The following is a 23,626-nucleotide window of genomic DNA, read 5'->3' as shown; positions in this document are numbered from 1 at the left end:
AAAATGTGTTTTTATAATTGCGCCAAATTGAGAAGTATTTACAAGGGCCATACCCCGCGGGAACTGGGACAGGTGTGCTCAGAAATTACTCTTTACAAACGCACTGACAAATCCACAATGAATTAATAACGATTTTAAATTGTCCGTATCGGACAGTCGTTACTCTATTACTTCTCCTCCTTCCTTCCGATTTCCTTTCCGTAGGTCGCGAGTTCGATTCCTACAGACGCAGATGTAATCATTTGTATTCATGGGTATGATTGTTTACTATGCATGTAGGTATTTAGAAAAAAAATGTATCAAAACTGTATCTACCGAACACTAGCTACGCTTAGCTTGGGGACTAGATAGCGCTGTGCTAACGGTCGGGGAATATTGTTATTTTTTTAAAATAATATTTTGTAACTGAAACATAATACAATAAGTAATTATTTCTAGAATCATTCTCTACCTTTGTAGTGCTATACAGAAAAGATTGTTCGCGATTTGAAAAGACTGTATTTAGTACGCAGCTCTTCTTTGAGCTCCTCTTTGCGCAGTTCACCTATACGTCCACCCTCTGAACAAAACCACACACAAGACTAACGTTTAATGAATTCACATTCACATTTTCATAATTCCGATTCAATTTTTATCCATTACATACATAAAATCTAATGTTTTCGTTTTATAACTAAAGAACTACTGTTGGTTTTATTTTAGCGTATATTTTTCGCGTTATTTCTTTATAGTGGCGAAAATATGATGTTAAATAAGTGATAGTATCCAAAATTAATTAAACATATTTATATTTATATTACTGCATGGTCTTAAGTCCGCCAAATGTACTTTACTATATATTATATTGTGTGCATTAAAGTTAAATATATAAATAAAATAAATAAATTAACATACATTATAATAAATGGCGAGGAAACCGTTTTCGGAAATATAAACTAAATAAATTTCATAAATTCAAAAGCCAATGAACATTATGGCGTTAAATCGCGAAGTATTTTCCCGTTTTCCCGCGGAAAATAGGCACAACAAAATGGCCGCCGTGCACAATTAATTATGCCCGACCACAATAACTCACGCGCTCATTAAACTGAAACACAAAGCTGCATAACACTGACACTTTTAAATGGCGCATCATTATAAAGTTTTATACTGCGGCTATTGGTTTATTTTGGTTGGATGTTGTTGTTTAGAATAAAGCAGAATAACTTATTTCTGTCAGTGGCCTTGGCGCTGTTATCTGTATTAAAAAATAAATAGGAAGATTTATGGTTATTATGAAATACTGTGGTGCCGTCTAAAATGAATGAACATGTATGAATATAATGATATCTACAAAGTCAGATTTATTTTTACCTAATTACATCATGAACAGAATCGTCTAAAACAGGTAACTGATGATGGAATACCAAACATATCTGAGGTATCCACAAAACCGCATATTATTTGAACGTAAAATTACGATTAACGTCTATTCAGGTATGTACTGCAGCTCAATTATTTGTGCAGTCAAACAGCTTTCTTTAATGGATGTTCTTTTTACCCTATAGAAGACAAGCAGTATTCTTTCGTCCAACCCCTGAAGCGAGCGGGTCTCCATGATAAAAGGACGCTAGTAAAAAAAAAATAGGTATGTACGGTACCTACTTTTATTATATAATTCGAAAAAAAATAAAGACATGCTTTCTAAGTAATAAGTCATTATCAAATATTAATTTATTCTATCTAATTTTTGTATTCATAATATATATATCTGTAGTATTTATGTATAATTTAAAAATATATAACTTTATTACATAGATATTGTTATTTATACAATACTCGCCTGGCTTCGCACGGGTGTCATGTATTATATATATAAACCTTACTCTTTAATCACTCTATCTAATAAAAAAAACCGCTTCAAAATCCGTTGCGTTGTTTTAAAGATTTCAGCATACATAGGGACAGACAGACAGTAACAGAGACTTTGTTTTATACTTAGTGATAGTATTATTATCACAGTTTTTTCGACATGACTACCCTACAACGTTTTTTATTTCTTCAAATGCATTGCGTGTATTTGTAATACGTGAATTATTAAATTTGTTATTTAAATGATGCACCGAAATAGCTGTTATAGTTTTAAATATAATAGAGGCATAGGAAATGTAACTTACGTACGTACTTTTAGTGAATTTATTCTAATTATCTTATTATCTTCGTATGGCAATGAAGTAATCCTATATATACGTACATACTAATAGTAAATCTCTAGCCTGATTAATACTATACTTAGATTAGACTTGATTCATGAATTATCTAGAGGTTTGCTAATTATCATCCTGGATAAACGACACGTGGGCAGGGATGCCAACCGTACGAGGAATCTTCTACAAATATTTTCAGCCTTCAGTATGAGAATATTTTCATTATTATACAAGTTTGTAAGTGATTTTAATTTACGAAAGGTTAGAAAACCAAATTGATCTAATATCCAATCTAATATATATCAAATATCTATATTAATTTACGTCTAATTGCGGACACATATGCTAATGTATTGTCAGTTCATAAAACAGTTTCATACCAAGATTTTTATTATAAGACTAAATATTTTAACGTTGGCAACCCTACATGTGGCTATTTCAATCCATATTACATATATGCAATGATGTATGTGTTATCACAGTGTTGCCAGTACTATAGATAATAATCGTGGTTAATTTAGCTAAGCTCTGGTTATGACGGCAAGCTGATTACATATATTACCTATATTATATATATTATAGTTCTATATGTATATTGAACAATTAAGCCTGTAATATTATCCTCCTTTGTACATAATAGATAGTACCACAGATGACTTCACTTTACTAGAAGTATACCATGTCAGATCGACCTCCACATGGTCCTCCTGCAAATCGTTGCGGCGTCGGTGGTATGTCGGAGTATGAACGTACATAACTCTGGACTAACTAACTAACTTAACATTTTTTTTAATACATACAGAAATTACTACTTACTAAAAATACAGCCTTGAGTTGAAATAATAAATAAAAATTAACCTTTAAAATTTACGCAGTGTCATCGAGTCCCAAGCTAAGCTTGTGTTATGGGTACTAAACAACTGATACAAATACTTAGATATTATTTTTTTTGTAAATATATCCATAGTATACATAGAAAACATCCAGACCGATACAAACAATCACACTCATGAATACAAGTACTTGCACCGTGCGAGGAATCGAACCGCGACCGGAAGTAAAGCGGTGTCCTAAATGCTAAGGCTGTGTGAAATAACAAATAGCGACATCTATTGTTGCGGCATGAAACTTATTCGTGTTGTATAAAAGCAACGTAAATTTAATTTAAGCTACATACAAGTAGTTCATAAATATTGAAATAGATGGCAGTTATATTTTCGAAAAAAGAATTATTTGTTTTTTTTATTTTATATTCCAACCTTATAATTACTTTTATATGTACATAGGTTATTGTGGTCGCGCTGAGTCACTTGTAAACCTGTTTACGAGCTGCGAATGGATTGATGCCAATGCAATTCATTCATATTTTGTACAAGTTGAAATGTAAATCTACCCACGCAATTGCAACATTTTAATTTTTACCTATTTGTCGCTGGAAGAAGGTAGTATCTATGATACAGGCTCGGCCTAGTATAGATGCTACTGGTAAATTATATGTATGATGCGTATTTAACAAAAATGTAATAGTTTATAAGGAGAATAACTGTAACTACTTAAATTGGTGTCAATAAATATATTATTATTATTATTATTATTATTATATAATAAGAGCTGTGAAAACGCTCTGGTAGTCTCGCTTTACCGGCCCTAAGTTTTGTATAGAATACGAACTACTCGTCGCCCCGTGATCGAAATTCGATCATAATCAAAACATACACAATAAGCCTATAGACCAATAATATTAATTTTTTTTTATTTTGACCACAGACTTTAACAACAAACAAAACAATATATATGCGTGTATGCCAAACGTATAGTAATCGGTGTAATATTTTTATTTACTCATTTACGTAGAGTAAATGAGTAAATAAAAATATTACACCGATTTTTATGCATAATTTTAAAAAATATTAGCTTTCAACACTCCTTCTCTATATAAACAATAAGTGTGTGAAATTTCATACTCCTCCGTCCATACAACAATTGTAAAAAGGGGTACCTACAAAGTTTTTGTTTCACGTATTTAATATACATAAGATATAAGTATCAAGTTTAAAAAAGCCGTTTTATTGCCACCAGTGTACCTATACAAAGTTTAAAATACTTTAAAAAGAAGGGGATGTTCTGAATTTTTTCATATTTTAGATATTTTATTTATGAATGATAATGGAATGGTCCGCCTGTGCTAACCCTCCATTTTTTAGATTGTATAACACGTTTCCACTGAAATGTGAAACAAGGTAGAAATTTATGGATAAGTTATAAAATAAGTATATAAGTTAATGTGCCTACTTGTCTAACTTCATTCATTCATTCATAAACTTAAGAGCAACGCTCTTATCGGTGGAGCTCTTGCCACTTTCTACGATCTTCCATCATACTCTTTAAGCCTTGATACGACACGACTCCAATTCTGTCTTTAATTTGTTTGATGTATCTGTGCCTCGGTCTTCTTCTCCCCCTCTTTTCTCCTATCTTTTCCTCAATAATTAGTTTCAAAAATTCATCGTGCCGTATCAAGTGCCCCAAGATTTTTCCTCTTCTACTTTCTATAGCATTCATTATCTGTCTTTTTTCTTTCACACTGTACAATACTTGCCTAACTATCAAACCGATAATCAAGAAAGGTGTTTCGCCATAACCCCTATCCTACTCACAAAATATTTATGATAATTCGTTACATGAACTAGAATTAGTGACGATGTAGTTGGCACTAATTGTACCTACTATTATATCTATAATCCAATATTAGGGCTATCATACCATATAACAGGATCTTACTTTACTTAAGAGTCAACAAAAGAAGAAGAAATTAAGTAAAATTAACCTTTTTTTAAACCGGGTTAATTAATCTGTTATCCTATTCTGGTATTTTCTTAAATATATTATGTGCTAGCTGTGCCCGCGGTTTCACTTGCGTTGAATATAAAATATAGCCTGTGTGTTATTCTGATGCATAAGCCATATTACTGTAATGTTTCATCAAAATCCGTTTAGTAGAATTTGCGTCAAACAACCATCCATGTTTACAAACTTTCGCGTTTATAACATTATTAAGATAAGATATATTTAAAAAAAAGTATCTGTGTATTTATATCAATTGTCTAGTACTCATAAAAGTTGACTTGAATTGGGACTAGTTGGAGCTGTGAGAATTATTCTGAGATATTATTATTATTCTGGGACGACTTTTATCATTGGTTATTTGTATTATTAATACATTAAAATTAAAATTATTCCCAGAAAAAATATTCAAGTAATATCTCTAAAGGTGTTATTTCAATTATGAAACAGAAATATGAGAAACATTTTATAATAATTTCAGATTTCGTCAAGCAAATTGAATCAAGACATCAAAAATTATTACTACAGAACTAAATTAATACAGAACCAACAGGGGAGTAAACTCTACAGATAATCAAAAGAATTATCGCAATCAGTACAAAATAGGCTAATAGGCTATATATATATAAAAAATAATAAACATTACAATAAAATGTTTGAATACCAGATTCGGAATGGGGATGGAAATATAATCAACTAGTTTCTTCCAGTAACTTCGTCTTAACCAGCATATGTACGTCTTCATTAATTTCATTCAAAAGAGTATATGTATGTTAAATTTCGTGATGATATTTAGGTAATTACGGGATAATAGCTACAAAATCTTAGTTCTCGAATGGCAACGCAGGAGTAGTCTGTCGGGTGTTACATGATGATGTATAAGTTCATGTATATAGGCGACGGTTACCTGTTACCATCAGGTGACCCCGTCTTGTATCCCATTACTTAAATAAAGAATATAGTCGTAACAAACAAACTTACTGTTGCATTTATAATATCAGTTAGGATGTAGAAACGCTCGTTCTAATGACGTTATCGTCACTTATTTTATCTATGGTCTGCTGCTCTTATTATGCACATAACAATATATTTTGTCTCACTAGGAATCTATGTCATGTCTATATAAGCTATTCCCATAGATAATTTCCTTAGTTCTCTCAAACCATTTACGCAATTGTAGTTGAGGTAACCCCCACATAAATGTAAGCAATATCTTTTAGGGTTACAGTTGATTTTAAATATTTCAAATATAATGTGGAAAATTGTATCATTCACTCTGTTAGGCTTAGCCTCAACTGCCCCAGTGTCATATCAGATGCCAGGTCTCGTAGATATTCTCATCTCACCTATCAACAAGTTTGCCGTTGAATTATTAAACAGCACATACAATTACCAGAGAAACAATAGCAAACTGAAAAACGTGGCTATAGCACCGTTTTCAACGTGGAACATCTTCTCGTTACTCGCTGAAGGCGCATCGGGGACAACTTTCCAAGAATTAGCTGAAGTATTACGGTTATCAAATGAAAGAAGATCAATTCAGAGGCAGCATCGCTTTGCGAGGAATTTCTTGAGAAGTAATGATGAAAATGTTATCATAAACGCCCATACACTGATGCTGTATGACAAACACTTCAACGTGTGCCCACAATTTGCAAAATCGACTAATGATTATGACACAAACATATTTCCAGTTGATACTCGTAATCCTGTGGGAAATTGGCAAAGGAAATAAATAATTTCATATCACATGCTACAAATGGAAAATTGATAATGCAGTGAAACCTGATATTCTGGAGAATCTAAAAATGATTATAATTGATGGCCTTATTTAATTGATTGGACTATACAGTTTGATCGTAACAAAACAGTAGCACGACCTTTCTACAATTACAATGGGAAAAATATAGGATTTGTCAACATGATGACTAAAAAGCTAGTTACAATGTTAGAGATGTGCCTTCAATAGAAGCAAGTGTATTGGAATTAACGTGGTAAAACAAACAATTCTCCATGCTTATTCTATTGCCATTCAAAGGCATTTCTATAAACAAACTTTGAGAAATATGGCTTCTTGTTCAATGAATTGGATGAACAGTAATAGTTTTGAAAGTGTCCAAATGCACTGTCTAGAACAAAAAAATTCAAAGTGACATCTCAAATTGATTTAATACCAGCATTACAATCTATGTAGGTATGTCATCTATTTTCGACAAACAGAAAGCTAGACTTGAAGGTGTATCAAATATATCACTATTTGTATCTCAAACAGTCCAGAATATAGAAATGGAAGTGACCGAAAAGGGATCTTCTGTAGCATCATCAACAATGATCGAAGCTGGTGAAAACGGCAAATTTGAAATGTTCATGGCTGATAGAGAATTCGTTTTCCTAATTAGAGAAAGACGATCCCAATTTAATATTGTTTGTGGGTGTTTACGAAGATCCTTCGCCTTCGTGAATAGAACTGAATCGAATATAAATTATTGTCTAAGGTAACATAATAAATTTAATACTATGAATATTTGTGTCATAATAAATTATATAAAGTTTTTAATTTGAACTTTCCATGTTTTGTTGCGTTTGTTAATGCTTCATTTTGCAGTTAGTATAAGACTTGCTTATATGTAGGTTCAATAATATAACAATTTGTGGCATCTATAAACTGGGATTTTTTTGCTGATTATTGTATTGCCTAACGCAATACACATGGCTAATGAAAATCCGGTAGAATTACCTTTCTGTGGCTACAGAATAGATAATATATTATACTATCTTAAAAGGATTTTGTGATTATTTTATTTTTACGTCGGTATTCCATTAATAAACAATAGTCACCATTAAACTGTATAAAGCGTAAGTAAATAAATATTTTAATACATGCAAGCAAGGATTATGTAGGTTTTGACTATTCTACTATAGCAACCAGTTTTTTTAATCAATTCATTTGAGAAATATCTACCCAAAGCTAATAATATTTTTGAGGGGAGATAACGGGGATTCTGACATTCGTGCTTACACTGACTATCTTCTTACTAAGTTGATTACGAATATCTAAAAATAATCGAATGGCGACGGATATATATCATTATGCAAGAAATTGGCAGTAAACAATTTGCAATTTGCAATTCTGAAGGACTGAATAGTTATGCCTTCATACTCTGTAATTACACTGCCATATCTCACCTCCAAATCAAACCAAAGTTTTCAAAGATCGTGCTTTTGCGGCTGGCTGAAATGAATAAGACAGTCGACTTTACATAAAGTCTACATCTAATCATAGATATATTTACACCATTCAGCATCATTCACTTTCATTCATCTTATCCATATACACTATAAATATACCAGTTCCGTCTGATCTTGAATTCTCTCACGGACCTTGACCTAGTTTCATGGCAATTGAATAAAAAGATTATAATACACGCATAGACAGAAAGTTTTGATGGATGATATGGCGAAGGTTTTCACTTGAGGAAATATTTGACTAACTGAAATACGGTTATGCTCTGGTAGTGTAAATAACAACAGTTAATATGTAATATCTTTTATCGAGGTAAACAACGCATTATAAACACAACAACATGCTATAAAAAGAATTACTGATTGAAAAATTCCGTTAAACTAAAAAAAAGTCAATTTGCTATTACATAATGGATACCAATTTGCTTGCCTGAGCCTTTATTAATACTTATCATTCCTTATATAAACGCTTCTCATCCGCATCAAGCATAGTTCTTTAAAATCATTCACGGCACACGCGCTCAAGTTAATGATATTCATTGTGTGCATCGCACGTGAGAAAAACTCCCATTGAAATTGATAGAATCGCTTTTTGCCATAGTAGGTATTGCGCCAAAGGCCGTACTCTTAAGTCGTGTGTAAAATGTGGAAGTTAATGACACTAGCGTTCGCGAGTTTAGTCTCACGGCGCATCCAGCAACTTAGACTTCAACAATTTCCACCAATGTCCAGGTTTCATTGGTGGTTGTTGATAATACTTTATGCCACGAGAAAAATGATCTCAATAAGTTGAGAATGTTATTGCAATATCGCCCCCTATCTGTATGGAGCATCTTCTCTGCTAGCAGAGGGTTCTTCTGGAGATACCTTCCCGGAATTAATGAGGGAGTTGCGACTTCCCAGAGATTTGAGATCAACGCAGGCGTTGCATTTAGCAGCTAGAAATATTTTGAAGTGTGGTGATAAAGATGTCCTCATAAATGGAAAGTCTGTTATGTTCTCTGACTGTTCTCTGGAGATTCATCCTGAATTCTGTAAAGCCGCGGTTACATATAATACTGATATATACTCTGTGGATCCAAGCAATACTACTAAACTTGCGAATGATATAAACTACTTCATATGTTTAGCAACGGAAGGCAGAATATTAATGCAGTTAAACCAGAAGTTTTGGAGAACCTCGAATGGTTCTGATAGATGCTCTTTACTTCAAAGCTAATTGGACAAAACAGTTTGATCGTTCTATAGCGCAGTTGCCGGACCTTTTATAATTCTCAAGGAAAGATGATAGGTTCTGTGAATATGATGTACCAAAAGGCAACCACAGTTTCGGGGATGCAACTAGTATAGAAGCTCAAGTGTTGGAGTTGACATATGGTCGTGATCAGCAATTTGCGATGCATATTCTGCTACCATTTGATGGTGTAACAACAAAGTCATTATTGAAAAATCTAGCATCTCAACCACTAAGCTGGATGACCGAATATAAATATCCGTAATGAATTTACCAGACATTGAAGTTTATGTACCAAGATTTAAAATGTCATCTCAGACAAATTTAATACCACCCATGCAATATTCAGGAATAATTTCAGTTTTTGATAAACAGAGAGCTCAGTTACCTGGTGTGTCTAACAGTCCATTATTTGTGTCTAAAACCATTCAGAATGTTGATATAGAAGTGACTGAAAGTGGTACAGTGGCTGCGTCATCTACCGTAGTAGGATTAGAGAATAGAAGATTGGGACAAAAGTTTGTCAACAAGGAGTTTGTGTTTCTGATTATCGAAGTGTTCACGTGCAATATTGACTTGCTAGTTTACGAAGACCCTTCCCTGTTTTAGTGCAAAGTTGTGGGACCTGTATAATAATGAAATATTTCGATTATTAGTGCTAATGAAATCTGTGACACTGTAAATAAGAATACAAGTTGTAGAAATCAATTTTTTAGGTACTTTATGAAATGATAATATAGTTTTTATTTAATTTCTGTCCTTATTATTATTTTGCTAAATCACAAATTTTGAGAAGCAATTTTTTGAAAATGCTAAAAGTGAGTATGAAAATTACATAATTTTTAAATAACAGATAGTTATTTAACCAAATTAAAAACCTCATTAATGTGCCTGGTTGGTGCTAAGATTGATATTTTTTAATTTATCTCACATCAATGGATGTAGACTAGAATAGAGTATTATTTATTGACTCTTACAAAAGACAACAAAAAACGAAACGAGGTACGTACATTTTTATTTACAATTGGTTTATTTAAACTTAAATTATCTCTAATGAATATTTGAATAAAAAAAAACTATAGCAAATTTTTCCAGAGTTAAAATCACGACTACGCTAAGAACAGCTCTAGCTTTTGGAATTAAATTTATTAATTATCATCTAAACAAAAATCATATAATATGTTTATCATATACACTATTTTAATATATTGACAAGTGATCAAAAACATATAACTAAGCCCATTTTGTTCTCATTTCTCTGTTGAAATTATATTCTAAAAAAGACGAAAGGAAAATAATTAGGTATCTATTACTAGCTGTGCTCGCGAATACATCCGCGTGGACGGGTGACCTTGACCATGTAATAAAATAATTTATATATAATTAATACTTTATTATAAATTTCATAAACAAATACGTTTCAAACTTCCAGCTTTAAAAATGACGATACTCATTCATAGTAACTTTCATCTCCGTTTCAACCCCTTAAAGCCCTTTTTTCGCATTGAAAAGTTTATATCCTTCCTCAGGGTCTAGACTATCTGTGTACCAAATTTCATTCAAATCGGTTCAGTAGTTTTGGCGAGAAAGCGAGACAGTATAAGACAGAGTTACTTTCGCATTTATAATATTAGTAAGAACTAGCTGTTCCCGCGATTTAATTTTATTTTTCTAAAATAAAAGTAGCCTAAGTTACTCCTTATTACATCAGCAACCTGTCAAAAAAGTCCCTTCAAAATCGGTAGATTCACTTCAGATATTACCCGGAACAAACAGGCAGACAGACAAAAATTGTAAAAAATGTTATTTTGGTGCATGTATCGTATTTATATTAATATGCATATAGTAAAAAACGGTTATTTCAATATTACAAACAGACACTCCAATTTTATTTATATGTATAGATGTAAAGATACGGATTATCTATTCTAATAATATTGTGTCAAACACATAAGTGGCTAAAATTATACTGTATGAGAATGTATATTCATAAAGTTTTATTTTTTTTTCTGTCTACATGTCTGGAGAAACTAGTTACATCTGGTATCGGCTTTGCTTTAACCATATTCAAAGGTATAAAAACAATAATTTTATGCAATAAATATATTAAACATTATTAATAACAAACCATAATAATTACTTAAAATGTTCCACGAAAGAAGTAAAATTGATCGCTTAATTTTATGATATAAATTAATGATACTGTACAGATGTTTTATAAACTTGTTTATATTAATAGTAGGAGATACGGCATAAGAAATATATAACTCTTCTGTTACCTGATAATGACGAAGTTTATATATTAGACTAGCTGTTCCCGCGACACCGTCCGCGAGGAATTTAACTTTATTTTTCTAAAATAAAAGTAGCCTAAGTTACTCCTTATTACATCAGCTACCTGCCAATAAAAGTCCCGTCAAAATCGGTCCAGTCATTTGAGATTAGCCGGAACAAACAGACAGACAGACAGACAAAAATTGTAAAACATGATATTTTGGCGTATGTATTTATATTCATATGCACGTAGTAAAAAAATGGTTATTTCAATATTACAAACAGGCACTCTAATTTTATTTATATGTATAGATAATAATGCAGATTTAAATGTTGCATATGGCTTGGCTGGCTATATTTATTTATTTTGTTTTATGAAACTTAATATTATTTATAAAACAATATGTGTATAATTAAAACATAATAAAAATTAAAATACAGTCCTTAGAGTCCCCACTAATTTAAAAGGCATTATATGGACCTTTTAATTAGTGAGGTTTCTAAGGACTGTATTTTTAATTTATAATATATTTTAATTTTAATTACAAGAGAAACCACGGTCGCTGAAGGTAAAAGACATATATTTCAAATTGACAATAAAAATGGAACGAATAATTATCATATAAATAGGTGCGTTATGCACAATACCTTAAGGACTAACTCAAACTTTCGTTTACATGTAACTAGCTATGCCCGCGGATTCACCCACGTGAAAATTATAGCCTATATAATATTCTGATGAATACGCTATATTACTGTAAAGTTTTATCAAAATCCGTTCAGTAGCTTTTGCGTGAAAGATTAACAAACGTCCACCCATACACACAAATTGCAACTTTCGCGATTATAATATGAATAAGATATTAGTAAGATAATAATCCTATAGTAATCCGATATGCACTATATTATATGTCTAACTTGTTAAATGGTATATGATCTTTATGTTTCCTTCCTTGTTATTTATGAAAATCAAAGACAAGTCGAAAGATTATTACACTAAGAATAAAATTCAGATAGAAGCATTATTGAAGACCTATACGTTATTATTCATGTGCCGTATCTTAGACTATAAAAGCCAGATAAAAAACTTCACGGGCTAGTATATAATAAGTATCAAAACAAAAAAGGTTGAACTATACAATTTAAGTGAATAAGTATGTCCAGAAATAAATAATGATGCGATGACTTTATCTTCGGATTATTGAAGAAGATGACAGTAATTAAGGAGTTGAAGATAATGTACCTAAGTACCTATAAACTTTTTAGTTTTTTTCCAGACGGGGTGAATGCAATTTATCAAAAATAAACAAATAAATTATATAATCAAATTCAAATCAAAATATCTTCCTTCATATAGGTCTATTACAGACTCTTATGATATGTGAAATCTTCCGTCAGTTCGAATTTATTTCGAGATGAGAAGAACTGACAAGAAATTCAGCTCGTATTCTTTTCTAATAAATGTTGTACATGTTTACAACAATACAGATTCATTTTTAAATTCAACTTTGGGAGAATAGAGTAACCTCCAGAATATGACATTGCAAAAGCAAAAAGTCTAATCAGTGTTCATCGAACAGACTCCACAAGCACCGTTCTGATATGACGGATGATCCCTAATGCGTCTTCCTGCGTGAAACAATTTCCATTACTCGCTAATAACAAACTTCTAAATCATGAAGTATTTTTAGTTTGTCCATTGCAAACATATATACATAAAATCAATGATTATTTCTTTTAAAAATGTTAGTTTTTTATAGCATAGGTGTCAAACGAACGGAGCTGCAACACCAGGGGTATTGCAAGTGCGTGCCGGTCTTTTAAGAAGGATTAATATATTTTCTTGACATTTCAATATCGTATTGTATTATATTTATTACATAACTCGAATATTTTTTATAAATTTTAATATCAATATAATACATTAATAATACACATCACTTTTATCACTCAACTTTTAAACTCAACCACGCTTGGCTGAAGCCCGATGACAAATGTTTAAGAGTATATATGTATATATAAAATAGAAAAGATATAAATAAAAAAAATTAATATTACGTCGTATTTTACATTAGCATTCAAATATTCACGTTATAAAAAGGATGTTGCTCGAAATATATTTTTATTTTGTTCCTGAATCTATTCAAGTAAATTCCGTTTACTCATGCCTAATACAAACCTAATAATTACACAATCCCTAACATACCTGTTCGTTATAAATTGATCGAAACAAAGGATCCCAAATTGAGGTTAGTGAGAAGAATCGAAGGAAGTACCAAGTAATTTACTAATGCACTAGCGAGACCATCTCAAACCTTGAACTGCTTGATGCTGTGTATCTGATGTAGTACTTATTACGTGAAAAGGCACAGCTGATTTTTTTTATTTGTTTTATTTCTATGGCCTAGAGAACCCCCCCTCAGACAAAAATAACATTACAAAATAAATCAACTATTAATTACTAGGTATTACTAGAGCGTCCAGTATTGAGGATAAACTAATATAAAAATGGGATAAGTTGTAAGTAAAACAGGGCTGTCAAAATTTAAAAAATAGAGCATGTCAATGTATTTAAAGTATTTATTTAAAGTCTGGTCGCTTTAGAGTTTGCGTTCCTTGCAGGTCGGGATCGAATGAGCGATCTAACTTTGAGCTGATGCTCAATTTACGCCAAAATTTTAAATATATATTATTGATTTCTTATTAACGAGAATTACGAAACTAAAAGAACGTAAGTTGCTCCTTATAACATTAGCTATCAACAAGTGAACGTGCCGTCAAAATCGGTCCAGTCGTTTCAGAAATTAGCAAGAACAAACTGACAGATAGAAATATATTAAAATTATCTTTTTGAGATAAGTACGGAATATAATTTCATATGCATTTAGTGAAAATATTTTATTTTAAAAGTACAAACAGACACTTCAATTTTATTTATTTGTGTGTGTATGTATTGATTTGTGCATTAAAGTTTAAATAAAGAAAAATAATATATAATACATGTATGATTGACTTTCCTGACATGGAAGCACCTATAAATTATAGACTTTATCGAACCAAGAGCATCCAACAGATTGCAAAAGTCTTCTCAGAATAATAAATGCATCATATCAAACAAAAAATCTCAAATATCAAAAAATCTTCACATTTTTTGTTTGAAATATGACTCTCAAACAAAAAATGTTATAGGTCCTTGGAACGGTTGAGTTGGCAACACTGAATCAAAAGTTCGCTCAGTGATAATGTCATGCTATATTGTGCATTAAAATTTAAATAAACAAATTAATATATAATTTAAATGACTGACTTTCAGGACATGGAAGCACCTATTTATATCCAAGAGACTGCAGTAAACTTCGAATAATAAATACTCATATCTCAAACAAAAATCTTATAGGTCCTTGAAACGGTTGGCAACACTGAATCAAAAGTTCGCTCAGTGATAATGTATGCTATATTGTGTTAAAAGGCATACGGATCAATGAACTCGTCTTGATAGGCAATATTTCAATTTATTTTTATTCGTTTTCCTCAGTTTTATCTACCAATTATACCGAGATCCATAGTCTTTCAAGCGGCTAGAAATAATCTGTTAAATTGTAATGCTTCTTCTAAATATATATGTATAACTCAAAGGTGACTGACATAGTGATCTATCAACGCACAGCCCAAACCACAGGACATATCGGGCTGAAATTTGACAGGTAGATGTTATGACGTAGGCATCCGCTAAGAAAGGATTTTGATTAATTCTACCCCAAGGGGATGAAAGTTTGTATGAAACTTTGTCAATTTTAAACCGATCGGGCTGAGATTTTACATGCATAAAGCTACTATGACGTAGGCATCCTCTAAGAAAGGATTTTGATAAATTCCTCCCCTAATGGGATAAATTAACGCGAGTGAAGCCGCGGGCAAAAGTTTACATAAAGCTGCTTCTCGATTAAATATAGGGTTAAAAATAATAATAAAAATATACATATAAGTAGCTTAAAATATCCTACATGTGAACAGTTTTATTTTTGACTTTTGAAATACAACGTTTACGTTCGATCATTTTAACTCTAGCGTGCTAAGTGGCTTTATATATATTTATATATATATATATCAATTATTTTATAAATATACAAAGCTGGACTCTATCTGCTGAGTTGTGTAATTGTTAATTTATTCAAAGAAATGCTATAATTAGATCTTTGTATATCCTTGGCATATCCTTAAATAAATAAATATTTAAACATATTTCAGACATTTTTGTGTACTTAGAATGGTAAGTAACTTTTCGGATCACTTGATGAGTCTTGGATAGTAACCCTGGTCTGTGTACACAAATAGCACTAAGGATATATAACCACCTGATATATAACCACATGATGATAATCTGATTCCAGAGGACTTTTGATATTACGCTTCTGTACCCAGTAACTTCTCTACCAAATCTCAACCTTAAATCGAAACATAGCTTACAAAGTAACATGTTGATAGGTACAAAACAATTTAATTCATTATTGTGTTATTTTAAAACCAGTATCAGTTGCTCTTTATTAAAAATAAACCAGAATTAAAATGTCTCTCTGTAATTTTGAAAAGGGCACCCGTATAGGTCACTGTCATTATGATCAACATCAACATGTGAATTGAACTGAATTTAATATTATTTCTTCTATAAACTAAGTGTCTGTCTATCTGTCGCGCTCTCACGCCGAAACTACTGAACCGATTTAAATGCAATTTGGTACACAGGTAGTCTAGTAGACTAGTGTTTCCCAACGTGGGGACCACGACCCACAGTGGGGCAATTTGATTGCTAAGGCGGCAATTCGAGAAAAGAAGCTAAGGAGCATGGCACTTAGATGGTTGGGAAACACTAGTTTAGATCCTGAGAAAGGACATAGGCTACTTTTTAATGCGGAAAAGGGATTTAGGGGGTTGAAAGGGGAGAGGATAGGTTGCATTCAAGAATTGCCATTTTTAAAGAAGAAATATTTTTTAAGCTGTTGCTAGACATTCAAACATTGTAAAAATTTTACCCTTACCCTTCACTACCCTTCACTTAAGGGCACAATAGGGGATGAAAGTTTATATGGAAATTCATCATTTTGAAGGTAGAATAATGAAAATTCTTTCTTTCTCGGAATGCGGTGTATGTAACGGCAAGACCAAGACCGTATCAAACAATCGTACTCAATAATACAAATGTTTGACTATGCGAAGAATCGAAACCGGACCATCGGAAGTAAAGCGGTGTGCTAAACCACAAAACCATCGAGGACTTTCATGATATTATTTATGTATACACGTATTTGCTTCGATGTGCCACTTCTTAGCAGATTTATCTACTAATCCAGTTGAATAATAAAATCTTCGTTAATTAAATTGAATTTATATTTTGACCTCTATATTATACATAATTATTATCATGTTGCAATTTTTAATAACAAATATATTTTAGGTTTGGACTTGACCTTTCTAGTATATCCTTTCTCGTGGCCTTTCTGAGGTTAACTAGTATGATTTTGTCTAGAAAGATTAGCTACCGTTATATATGCAATATTAATTCTAATTAACAATCCTACTCATAACAAAATATAGGATATAGTTTGACGGTCTCCGTGGTCTAGTGGTTTAAGCACACCGCTTTACTTCAGACGCTCGCGGGTTTGATTCCTCGCACGGCACAAACATTTGTATTCACGAGTATGATTATTTGTATCCGTCTGAGTATTATCTATATACATTTTTTATGGATGATAATGGAATGGTGCACTCGACTGCGCTAATGGTTTACGAGAATTATAAGATGAGAATGAGACAGGTCAGATAGCCCATCGCGACAAATTCAGCAAGAATTTATCACGACATTTTCCAGGGGTAATCGTGTGGAGGTCAACCTGACATGGTACATTGCTAGCAATAAAATCATCAGTCCACATTAGTGAACAATCCCCTTTCATCTCAATCTATATATCTATATATATATTATGTATGCATTAACAAAAAAAGTATCTATGTATTTGTATCAGTTGTCTAGTACCCATCGCACAAGTTCTGCTTAGCTTGGTACTAGATGGCGCTGTGTGAATTGTCCTGAAATATTATTATTACTAGTTATCAGTAGTAAACGTCATAAAAACAATAATTGAAACACAAAGGTAAACTTGATTATATAACTTGGGTAATTTCAATTGTAGTACTAATTAGTACCATCCATTGTTATTTTAGTACAATGACACACGTAAAATTGTTCGTTTGATGATATCTGTACATGGGGACCTTGAAATATATTATACAATCCCACAAGTGTGAGATATATTCACATACATTGTTTTTTTTACTATTAGTTGTTTTCCGTGGCTTCGCGCGTGTAGTATTGGTTAATAATAATATGATGCTAATTCATAAAGCGCCATCATAAGTGGAAAAGCCATATTAACTTGTGGCTATATTAATTACTAACATTACAAATCCCAAAATGTGTATGTCTATTTGTTACCTTTTGACGACTAAACAGCACAAAGACTTGTCAAGAAGATTAACATAGAGTTTTATTTTAGATGGTCGCAAGTTCGATTCCTGATGGTACAAACTTGTATTCATGATTATGATTGTGTGTTTTCTATGTATAACATTTATGTATTTATAAAAAATCCATGCATTCGTATCAGTTGTCTAGTACCCATAACACAAGATATAGCTAGCTTAACTTAAGTCTAGATGGCGCTGTGTAAATTGTCCTGAGATTATTATTATTATTATAATCTGTAGAAATTGAAATACCCACACATATTTTTTATTTACGATACTCTAAAGATCATAAAGACATGATGTACTCTAAAAAACTTCTAGGGAGTGCTAAAAACTATTGTAGCAGCCACAATTACGTAAGTACAATTAAAATGACTTAAGTGCCCAATCAATAACAAAGGGCATTTTTAAATAATCGATTTCCTGTGTATTTGCCCACAACGTTTAATTCGACGACCATTCTTTCCTATAAATGCAGAGATTATGTAATAATACACCAATAATTGTATACCATTGTGATATTTTTTACTTTGTATAGATAGGGTTGTCTATGGTCGTACATTACCTTAGTACGGATTGGATAATGTTTCCATTTGTAAGAAACTAGCTGTGCCCACGACCTGAGTTATCCCACGACCTGAGTTATCCCACGACCTGTGGAATAACATTTTTAAAATATTTAAGCCAATTATAAAAAGCTAAATAAAAAAGTTTCATCGTTCTAGCTTAAAAAATTACGAATTTCCATACAAACTCTCCCCTATTCTATCTTACCCCTTAAAGGTAAATTTTTACGAACTTTAAATGTCATATTTAATCAAAAGCCTAAAGAATATATATTAAGCGTCAAGCTTTAAAAACTTCCGTACAATCTTTCATCACCCTTTTTTCGCATTAAAAAGTAGCATATAGACAATCTGTGTAACTCATTCAAATCGTTTCAGTAAATTTGGTGTGAAAGCGAGACAGACAGAGTTAAGTTCGCATTTATAATATCAGGAGTAAGGCTTAGGTTATTATTATTTCCTGTGGATGCAAAATTATGCAATATTGTTATATTTTTTCCGATAACATTAGGGTTGTTTGTACTACAAATAATTCGTATATATATTTACTAGCTGTGCCCGCCACTTCGTCTGCGTGAATTAACGATCTTCGATAGCATTTTTAATTATTTAGGCTAATAATTTTACAAAAAAGACATGCATGACAACGTTTACGTTTATTTACATACAAACTTTCATCCCCTATTTAATTTTACCATAACCCCTTATGGTAAAATTTTTTGCACAAATTTTACTAAAACATTCATTTTTTTCACTTATTTCATTATCTTTTTTAATTGAAAGAAGAAGAGTCCTCAAACGATTTAATGCCCTCGAAGGCAAAATAATCTTGACGCCTAAAATTTATATTTATTAATTATTTCATTAATAATTTCAAACGAACTGTTAATTTTATAAAATAAAAATAAATAAATTATTCTTAAAATCTATCTGTTACCAACCCTAGCAATTGGCTCGTACAAGTAAATACCGGTATAATGATATCACTACAAAAATAATAGCTGTCGTGACCAGGGTATACCGAGTGGAATCCACAATATTTCTCATATTAAAAGCCGGACTTTGTAGTCTTTTTTTATAATATGTGCTCACTCATTATTAATTTTATAGTTAACCGTATTGAAGCTTTTTTCACGGTCATTTACAATTCATTAAGTTGGTAATAAAAAAAATGGCCTGATAAACAAGCTGACGGCCCACCTGATGGTAATGGTAACCATGGCCTTGTAACCACTCCTACGTTACCATTTTTTTTTTTAATAATAATGGAATGGTACACACCCCTGTGCTAACGGTTTACGCTGGCGGAGCACCAGTAGAGCATGATAAGATGAACTTGAAGTCAGGTCAGTTAGCCCATCGTCCAGGGGAACCTCGTTGAGGTCAACCTGACATGGTACATTGCCCCATCCCAAGGGGGGAAAGGATGTGGATTCATGACCCCCATTAATTGCAATGTACCATGTCAAGTTGACCTCCACGCGGTTCCCCTGGGAAACCATCGTGACAAATTCCTAGTGAGTTGGTCACGATGGGCTGACTTGACCTCATGCTCATCTTATCATCTTCCACTGGTGCCCCGTCAGCGTAAACCGTTAGCGCAGGCGGGTGCACCATTCCATTATCATCAAAAAATCCCTTCCCCCTACCAATTTGGAGGACTAGAATGTCAGGTCTTTATACCCTGTAATTTCACTGCCTTTGCCCTTAACTCATCCTTTAACAGAAGCACATACTACAAAGTAAAGACTTTAGCGGCAAAAATAGCTCATACAGTGGTACCTACGCATCTGTGTACAGAGTGAGAGATGCACTTTGTACAAAGTCATCAGACTTTTACAAAGTCCAGTTCAGTTAAGAAGAATTTCACGCACCCATCCCAATCTTAAGAATGCGTATTATTGTAGCTGATCCGAATTACTTCGTCCCATCTTAACTATGAACATCGTATTCGCAATTACCAGTTTTTGACTTTGAAGCTAAATACAGTAAAAACATTTGTTGTAAACCAAACTGATTGTGATGTAATGCTGAAACGTGCATGGTTATAGTTATTCATGATCACATAACGTATATAAACAATGTTAACAAAAAGACTGACTTTAAAAAAATAAGTTCTTTGGAATTTCTTGCCAGTTCGACTCCGTTGAACCTGTATACGGAACTGGATGATAGGAAAATGAATATTAATACAAAAAACTCACTGTTCATATGCGGCTAAAATGTTCTACATGAATAAATTATTTTTGATTTAATTTGATTTAAAAAATTAATGTCTTTATTACTATATATAGATATATCTATTATTATATATATATATCTATTATTATATTGACGGCCTCGGTGATTCCATTCTTCGCACGGCACAAACAATTTTATTCATAAGTATGATTATTTGTATCGATATGAGTGTTTTCTATTTATAAAATGTATGTATTTACGAAAAAAGAAATCTGTATCAGTTATCTAGTAGCCATAATACAAGCTTTAGCTAGCTTAACTTAGGTCTAGATGGCGCTGTGTAAATTGTCCAGAGATTATTATTATGATAAACCTACATAAACCAAGGCTAATTCTACATGTCTCTATAAGTTCGTCAAAAATATGGACGCTGCATTAAACAAAATGCATACAATCAACGCCATCTAGTATAAAAACGCGTAAACTACTCTTCAACTTCCATAATGCTAACAAAATAAAGCACGATATTAAGTTACGATACAAAACTATGCTAACTTAAATAAGCATAAGTAGACGGTTACATGCAACAAGAAAATGTATAAAAAAGAATATGAAATCCATATGGTGAATCGATCTAACACAAGGGGGTTCCGGACAATATTTTTAAATAAAAATAATAGTTTTTCTCTGTTAGACTAAGTTTCATTTGTCTTTCGGTGTTCAAAATTTGTGTCAGTTAGAAAAAATATATTTTTCATGTAATATTTGCTGTGTCAATGCTGTAACTGATTTATTTCAGACTTTTAAGTTCAATTATTTTAGGGAAGTAGGTGGCATTTTATTGTCGAAAACTGCATTAAAACGGTTTTAGAAGGTACAGCTGGACTTTCTTCTTTGATAAATAAACTGAAATGAAAATCTGAAAATTTTAAGAATCCTTTATTTTGATATTCCAAACCTCCATGTATGGGGGGGTGGGGATTGTTAGTAATGTGGATTGATGATCTTATTGCCAGCAATGTACCATTTCAGGTTGACCTCCACGCGGTTCCCCTAGAAACCATCGTGATAAATTCTTAGAGAATTTGTCACGATGTGCTAACTGCTAACTGACCTGACCTCATGTTCATCCTATCATCCTATACTGTTGCCCCGCCAGCGTGAACCTTCAGCGCAGGGGGGTGGTGCAACATTCTATTGTCATCCACTAAAAAAACCATTTAAGATCTTATTGCGAAGAAAAAAAATAATTGGAAAACTAAAACTAAAATATAATTGATGTTATAAATTGTAACGAAACTTGAATGTTTAATTACAACTTATAACTTCAATTATTGATTAAACAAACTCAAAGTGGCACGACCTCTGTGGTCTGTACCACACCGCCTTACTTCCGATTGCCGCGGGTTCGATTCCTGGCACAACACAAACATTTGTATTCATGAGTATGATAGTTTATTTCGTTCTGGGTATTTTCTAATATTATGTATGATTTTACAAAAAAATATATATGCCGTCTAGTACCTATAACACAAGCTCTACTTAGGTTGGGACTAGATGGCGCTGTGTGATTTGTCTTTCGTTATTTTTATTAGGTATTTTTAATTCTGAGTAATGGCAACGCATAAGGGATTCGCGGTGATGCTCATGTACCATATGCAGGCTACAGTTGCCACTATGAGCTGTCAACATGATGGTGAACGTGACAATTGACACGCTCACATTTCTCTAAGCATTTTAATGCATGGTAATGTACTGGTGCATCCGCCTGCGCTAACAGTATACGCAGGTGGGGCACCAGTAGAGGATGATAAGATGAGATGAGATCAGGTTAGTTACCCGTTTGTCGTAAATACACTAGAAATTTATCACGTCTGTTTCCAGAGGAAACCGTGAGGTCAATCTTATATGGTACATTGCTAGCTATGGGGTCAATAGTCCACATTAACATTCCTCTACCCCGCTCTCTGAGTATATGACTACCGCCATGAGGGGAAGCGCATTATTAGTACTGTGGACTAATAACCCCATTGCTAGCAATGTACCCTGTCAGGTTGACCTCCTCGCGGTTCCTCCTGGAAACCACTATAATAAATTAATGGTAAATTTATGATGGGCTAACTGACCTGGCCTTATGCTCATCTTATCATCCTCCACTGGTACACCGCCAGCGTAAACTGTTAGCGCAGGCGGGTGCACCATTCCATATTCATATTCGAAATATATACTTTTGTTTGTAATAATTGCGTTAGTTTCTGTGTGTAATAAGAATTGTTAGCAACCGGTTTGTTAATTAAAATTATGCAACAATCATGTGTGAGATCACTTCTACGCAGGCGGATGCACCATTCCATAAGAAACTACCTCGGTCTCCCAAATATTTTTCGTTAACTACCGATGCTACAATAACCGAGTTGTTTAAGAAGTGTTTTATGTCAAAAGTTTCCGAGTTCCATAATTGGCAATTCATTTTATATTGATTAGACTCGAAATTTCGACCAATGTCATGTGAACAATAGGTTGCACTAGGTTATGTATATATTTTTTTACTGTAATTGACCTACCTTCCTAAC

The 23,626-nt window shown here is 32.6% G+C and overlaps 2 pseudogenes; both read left to right on the top strand.

The window, feature by feature from the left end:
• Positions 1–6,282: 6,282 nt before the first annotated feature.
• On the top strand, positions 6,283–7,491 carry LOC131854514 (intracellular coagulation inhibitor 1-like; annotated as a pseudogene).
• A 1,425-nt stretch (positions 7,492–8,916) lies between these two features.
• Positions 8,917–10,258, top strand: LOC131854435 (antichymotrypsin-2-like; annotated as a pseudogene).
• Positions 10,259–23,626: the final 13,368 nt, after the last annotated feature.

This window comes from Achroia grisella, unplaced genomic scaffold, assembly GCF_030625045.1.
Source record: "Achroia grisella isolate CSIRO2021 unplaced genomic scaffold, CSIRO_AGI_Agris_v1 utg1186, whole genome shotgun sequence".
In the NCBI taxonomy this organism is placed as follows: Eukaryota; Metazoa; Arthropoda; class Insecta; order Lepidoptera; family Pyralidae; genus Achroia; species Achroia grisella.
Note: the sequence above shows the minus strand (reverse complement) of the source record. Positions and strands in the feature narration are given on the sequence as shown.